The following is a 7,256-nucleotide window of genomic DNA, read 5'->3' as shown; positions in this document are numbered from 1 at the left end:
CCCACCTTGGATTATAATTGGCTACTGCACCTATTGGATTAAGGCTTAAAAGAATTAGAAGATTTTGAATCGTTCAAAATGAGTAGGAAACTCATACCTTCTGGCGCCTCAACTTCTACTTCCGCCTCCCCACCATCTGGAGGACAACGTTTAATTCAGATGATGTTAAAGCAAGATAAAGAGCAAGAAAAAGTGACTCTACAGATGATTATGCAAGGAATCCAAGACCTTAAAACAAAATCAGACACTATTGAAAAGAGAATAGAGAACATTGAACAAAGAACAGAGAACATTGAACAAAGAACAGGGAAGACCGATGAAAAAATTGAGAATATCCAACAAATGATGGCGAAATATGACGAGAGATTCCAAAAAATTGAAGAAGAAGATAAACAAAGAGACAAGAAAATTGGCAACATTGACAGTAGATTAACAATGGTTGAACAAGATAAAAGTGGGATGCTGAAGTGGGAGATGGATAGATCAGAATTTTATCTCAGATTTCAAAATATAGAAGAAGAAAAAGGACAAAATCTAGCTGCGATAATGATAGAAATACTGGCTGGACTTCCAGTTTGCTAGCCTGCGGGCGGCGGCAGGAATTTGCAACCGCGCGATCCCTCCTGCGTTCGCCGCCAAGGTTCCCCCGATCCATTTGGATCTGGGGGATATAGCTGCCCTGTAGAGGCAGCTGAAGACGGGGGATCCAGCAAGGGGTCTGGGGGTGCCCTTGGTGTCCTTTTTGCCACCGCCTCCCTCTCCGACTGCGAAACTCGTGTGCTTCGCCAAACGCTCCGAGCGAGGCGAGCTCTTTCATACATACATAGAGAGGGAAAGACGCCGCGTGCTCCGAGAGGCTGGCTCTTTTCTCTAGCCGAGGCTGACAGGAAGTGCCTCCAGGGCCATGGCAGGCAAGCCGCGGGTGTTTCCTGGTTCTGCCCAGCGCGCACAGCTCTACCACGGCCCTGGCGGGATGAGCGGAGGGCCCGGCGGGGAGGCACTCGTTGCCTTGGTGACATTTCGGGTGCCTCCGCTGCCTCCTCGCCCATAGCAGGTGGCGGTGGCGGTGGCGGCGGCAGCGGCGGCGCTTCGCTGAGGGAAAAAGAAGACAGCGCAGCCACCTTGCTTGCTTTCCCACCTGCCCGCCCCAGATGGCCTCAGGAGCGGCGGCAGTGGCAGCAGGCGCGCACACCCCTGCCAGCGAAGGGAGGAGAGGCGAGAAAGAGAAGGGAGTGCGTCAGCAGCGGCTGTCACAGTATCGTCTCATAGCGGGCAAGGCTGGCAAGCTGAGGTGGCCGCACCAGAGAGCGTCACTGCCGACCCCATCGTGAGGATAAAGGAGCGGGATAGAGATACAGTCAGATGTCAGCCTCGGCTAGAGAAAAGAGCCAGCCTCTCGGAGCACGCCGGCGTCTTTCCCTCTCTATGTATGTATGAAAGAGCTCGCCTCGCTCAGAGCGTTTGGCGAAGCACACGAGTTTCGCAGTTGGAGAGGGAGGCGGCGGCGAAAAGGACGCGCGGCAACGGCAGGATGCTGCAAGTCAGGACCTTGCATTGAAGCAGCCCGGAGGGCACGTAGCCACCCCCTCCAGCCCACCTTGAGGATTTGCTTTTGTTGTTGGTATACTTGGCCAGGTGCTCCTGTGGCCGCCTTCCTTTGCCTTCGAGGTAAAGTGAATTATTTTAAAACCTCCGCTCATCCCGCCAGGGCGGCAGAGCCGCACGGGCTGGGCAGAACCAGGAAACACCCGCGGCTTGCTTTCCCGGCTCTGCTCAGCTCGCACAGCCCTGATAGGATGAGCGGAGGTTTTTAAAATAATTCACTTTACCATCGAAGGCAAAGGGAAGGCGGCCACAGGAGCGCCTGAAGCCAGGTCTCCTCAGGGCTCCGGTTGCAGGGAGGAGCCCTGACTGGCTGCACGTGGCTGCGCCAAACGCCGTGGCGTTGCTGTAATGCTATGGTAGCAAGGGAGAAGGGAAATTAACGGTGGCGGAAGGGCTCCCGAACATCCAAGCTGTTGCCGCCCGCCCACCCGAGGATGCAAGGAGGGGGGAAATTAAGTCACCCCCGAAAAGATGGCCTAGCCGGTTTTTCGGGGGTCAAAAAAAAAAATAAGGCCCGGCCTTATTATGTGAGAAACACGGTAGATTGACATTTGAAATTAGAGAACAAGAGGATAAGCAATTTTATAAAATTTGGGACCTTTTCTACCAATGGTTAGATAATAAAATACAATAATTGAATATCTAGAATTCTAGGAAATAATGAATATATAAAGATATATTTCTTTTTTATATATATCATATTTATAAAATGTTTTTAGGATAGATTTGGTATGATTATATGATTTGTTATAAAATAAACTAAGTAAATTATAGTTATCTCGCAAAGTATGTATGAATAAAATTATAGTCAAATGATTGTTTAATAGTGATACTAGGGTATTTAATTTCTGATTGATAATATGAGTTATTATGTAATGTAACTGTAATTGAGGCTACGAAATGGATGCACAAAAAATTGGTAAACCAACCGACACACTGTTTGTATATTTATGAAAGAAAGCTGGATGTTTTTATGTTTTGTTTGTTTTGTTTGTCTTTAAAAACCAATAAAATCGTTTTCCAAAAAAAAAAAAAAAAAAGAATTGACAAGAAAGCAATAGACAATGTCACCTGTCTATTGGACCACCTGAGGGACCAAACTCAGTTGCTGCAAGAAGATCACAGATCACACAGACTGATTACAAACAACAGCACCACAAATAGCAACAATGCTTAACAATTGTTGGTAAGAAAGACAATAAAAGTCTGGATATAGTAATAGGCATCTTGGGTGCTATCCCAAAATAACGGGAGCACCACTTGAACACCACAGACATTGACAAATTTGCCATCAGTCAATTGCAGAAGGCAGCTTTACTTGAAACAGCTTCCATCCAGCTATGATATCTATAACACCGTCAAACATCCAGATTTGCCTATCCCGGGCAAATGGATAGGACTCGATAGGTAGACAAAAATGCCAAACCCTATCTGAACATCTGGCTGACTGTGCGATTAATGATAATAATAATAATAGTAATAATAGTAAAATGGGGTTGAACTACAATTTTTGTATGTTCCATGTCTCTAAAGAATGGAAAAGATTTTGTTGGAGTGGTATTGTTCCTTTCCCTCTTTTATCATTTATCCCCTCCCTCGTTTCCTGCCTAAGCAGGGGGTTGGACTAGAAGACCTCCAATGTCTTTTCCAACTCTGTTATTCTATTGTATCAAATGTACAATAAACAAGAGACCTAGAATTGTAATTGTGACTTTAGTCACAAGGTGGCAGCCATGCTGTAGATTAAATATTTTTTTCCAGCAAATGTTAAAACTCTTTGTAGAGAAAAATCAAGGGATTGGGAGGGGGGGGGGGCAGAGACTGAACATAAATATGAACTTACAAATAAAATGAGCTGCAAAAACTTTGTTGTAGCTTTTTTCCACAGTAGGAAAGTTTCCTTCTGTCCTTTGGCCTTTTCCAGTTGAGGGCTTTTCTTGTAAGTCAGCCAAAGGCCATATTAAACCCCTTTATAGAAATCCACAGGTAGTCTTTTCCTTTTCCAAACTCATTTGGACCATGAAAATGAGCCATCACCATTTAATATAGTAGAATGTTAGCCATATTGGGCTTGAAGTTGGTTTGGTCTTGGTTTCAGGTGGCATTCATACCATGTATCTTATTTAACTGTGTTGACAGTGATTATGGATGATTTATCTTGCACTACAATAAATAGCAAGGGAAGGTTGATTGATTTTGACTCATCTCTCTGTTTCTCTCTCACACACACATACACAAATACTGTTAAGAAGTCATGGCTTGTTTTGAACATGGCTTATTAAAGATTCGATGTATTCCGAATCATTTTATAGATGAATCAAGTTTACATGCTTTGTGGTTTGCTAGTCAGTTCCCATTTTGCTTCCTCTCCCTTTTTTCAAAAATGGATTTGTATCTTTCTCCAGAGAATTATTTACAGTTTGGGTCAGAATTTTATTTTGTTTTGTTTTTAAAAAAATGATAAACAAGAGGAAGCATAAACCATCAGTTCTATAGCTCCTTTTAGCCACATGCTAAGCCAGTGATGTCAAACCTATGATACGTGTGTGGTTATATTTTTGATGATGTGCCAATGTTAACCAATATCCGTCAACAATTATTCTTGAAAGTGTGCCCCCTCCTCACGTGATTTTCGAGGCTGCGGCGGCTATGTGAGAACGGGAGGTCTTGAGCAGCCTGCAGACCCTAAAGTCAGGCAAGAAGGCAGTGGCTTTTTCAGTGCCTCCAGTCTTTGAAAATTGGACAAGAATGGGGTGTGCTTTGCATAGATTTCAGAGGCCGTGGAGGAGCATTCTCCAAAGCCACTTCAAGAATAAAGGCCTTGGGCAATCTGGAGCAGCCTTGGATAGGGGGACTGTCAAAAGAAAGATCCTGGGGAGTGCTGAGTTATTGGGGCAATTGTACTATTCCCCAAAATTTGGAGGACTTGGGGAATGCTGAAAGGAGGCCTTTGGGGTGTGGTGGCTCTAGGACTGAGTTCAAAGCTTGGGCCTCTACTTTAGGCCCAATTGAGTGCCACTCACTATTCAGGGTAACCTAGATGGGGGGGATAGAAAATTGCTCTTTATGTGTGTGTGTGTGTGTGTGTGTGTGTGATATGAGAGAGAGGGGGGGGAGGGACTAATAGAATCAAATAGGCATTTTCTAAATTTGTGTTTAAGATGTTTAGACCTCTGGCCCAGTTAGTCACGCATCATGCTCTGCCTACAATTCCCCGTGCCACTTATGGGTTAGCACAGTTTAAGTAGCCAGAAATTGTCGCTTGCTTAAAAGAAATGCATACTATATGAATGTTTTAATTTCTTTAGACTCTAACTGGGGTTTTCACAACATATTCCAACTTTTGACAAGGTCCCATCACAATAGTTATTTGGAGTCTGCTTACACTTTTCAGATGCTGAATTAATATTATTAATTACTGTCTTTACATAGCTACCTTGCTTGACTTTCTAATTCATGTGGACTAGCCACGCAACTTTCCCACTGCAACAGTGACTCTGTGAAACAGCAAACAATTCACTTTTAATACAACGGGATGTTGTTGCTCTGATAGTAAGAGCAATTGCTTTTATCACTTTCAGGCTTTCTTTGTGAATGTGTTTTCATTAAAGGATTACCCTCTCCACAGTAAGGTGAAGTGGGAGGCCGTGACCCAAGTTTGACGTATTGCTGCATACCTCCCAAACATGGAGTTAGAAGTGCTGTTGCTACTAGTTGGTCCCCTTTCTAATCTGGAGTTCAACTACTAGACTTGAGTCCTGTTAGTTATATGGAAGAATAGCCAGCAGGAAATGGGTGTTGCAGGATAGCTCATGAAGTTAAGGAGTTAGGAGCAAGTCACTTCCCTGTTATTGCCAAAAGGGTCATGAAAAGGGTCTTTGAAGTCAAAAGGAGTGAAGACCCTTTGAGACTGTAGTTTTATTACACCAGTGTAGGACAGTGTGAGACACACTTCAAAAGGTTGCAAAAGGCCACTGCTGCCTGGAAGGCTGTGTGTGTGTTGAACACATCTACAGGGATGAGAATGACAACTCAAAACAGAGGCTAACTTGACCCCGACAGCAGCCGCTGAAGACGGTTAGATTTGGAATTGTACTCAAATCTCAATGCCTAATATTTTGTCTAGAAGCACAGAAGCCGGAATTTGAGACAAAACATTTTCTGTCCTCAAGCTTTATGTAATGATATATGGCAATGACCTTGGGGAGTGGGGAAGGAAGATATGCTGTCTAAGGAACAATCAGATAAAAGAGACTGCATAGCCCAACATTGCATAAAGGCCAGAGAAAAAAACCTCAGAAAGGAACATCCCCAACTTCTCAGGTTGAAAAAAAAAAAAAAAAGACTGCAGGAGATCCGCACTACCCGACTTGCAAGATTCTGTTACCATAAAGTAGAATTAACTCATCTGGTTATATCTCCTGTCTGGCAAAGTTGGCATCCCTCTTGCAAATCTGAAAATACAATTTTCCTCTTTTTCCTTACAGCCAGAGGAGATTCCTTTCCCTCTCTCTTTGCCCGTTATGCAGTTGCGGGCTATGCCTTCTCTTATCTGATTCTTCCTTACATAGCATCCTTTCCACCTCACTCATCTCCCAAGGTCACTTCTATACAGGTAGTTCTCTACGTACAAGAGTTCATTTAGAGACTGTTCAAGGTTACAATGGCCTACGACCTGTTTTTCAGAGTTACGACCTATGACCTGTTTTTCAGAGTTACGACCTTCCCCAGGATCATGCGATTAAAATTCAGATGCTTGGCAACTGGTTCATATTTATTGTCAAGCCCAAAATTGACATATGTGTAGCCATTTTATTTAGGCTTAGTATATATTCTTTTTCTTACTTTCTCTTTCCTGACTATGGGGGAGTGGAGATAGAGAGAGTTGTTTAGGCTAGGTGATTCTTCTTCCCGTGGGAACACGAGCTGACCGTGTTCAGCCCCCTTGAGGTGGAGATTTATGACATCAAGCAACGTTGAATTACTTCTATTGGAGAATGTGACTTTTGGGGGTTTGTTTCTAACTTCCAATATTATGTGATGTAATTCCAGGTTGTGTCAGATCCAGAATGCCAATTTGATGCTTTCCTAAATAAAAGAAACTGTTTTGGAAGATGGACTTTGGTCTTTTCTTTTTAAATGGATTTCATCACTTGGAAACCTGACACTTATGACCGTTGCTATGTCCCAAGGTCATGTGATCGATCCCCTTTTGCGATCTTCTGAGAAGCCAAATCAATGGGGAAGCCAGATTCATTTAACAACCAGGTTACTAACTTATCAACTGCAGTGATTCACTTAATAACTGAGGCAAGAAAGGTCACAAACAGGGCAAAACCCACTTAACAAATGTCTCACTTAACAACAGAAATCTTGGGCTCAATTGAGGTCATAAGTCAAGGATTACCTGTATACTATTTTATTGTGGGACATCCCAACAGAGTGATGCAATGTCCTATTCAAGATTTGATCTGATCAACCCTGACTGGCTTTAGCTATGCTTCTGCTACACCACATCTCCATTCGTGTCCTCCTACTTGCCTAAAAAACTCCACAAACTGGGAGAGGTTGAATTTTTCCAGAGATCAGGACACCTCTGTCAAGTCTCAACCAACTGGAAAGACGATATTAAAGTAGGGTCCACCAATCTG

Source organism: Notechis scutatus, chromosome Z (assembly GCF_049901735.1).
Source record: "Notechis scutatus isolate UNSWTSFEM ecotype Mainland chromosome Z, rNotScu1.2, whole genome shotgun sequence".
NCBI classification, from domain to species: domain Eukaryota; kingdom Metazoa; phylum Chordata; class Lepidosauria; order Squamata; family Elapidae; genus Notechis; species Notechis scutatus.
This window is presented reverse-complemented; position numbering follows the sequence as displayed.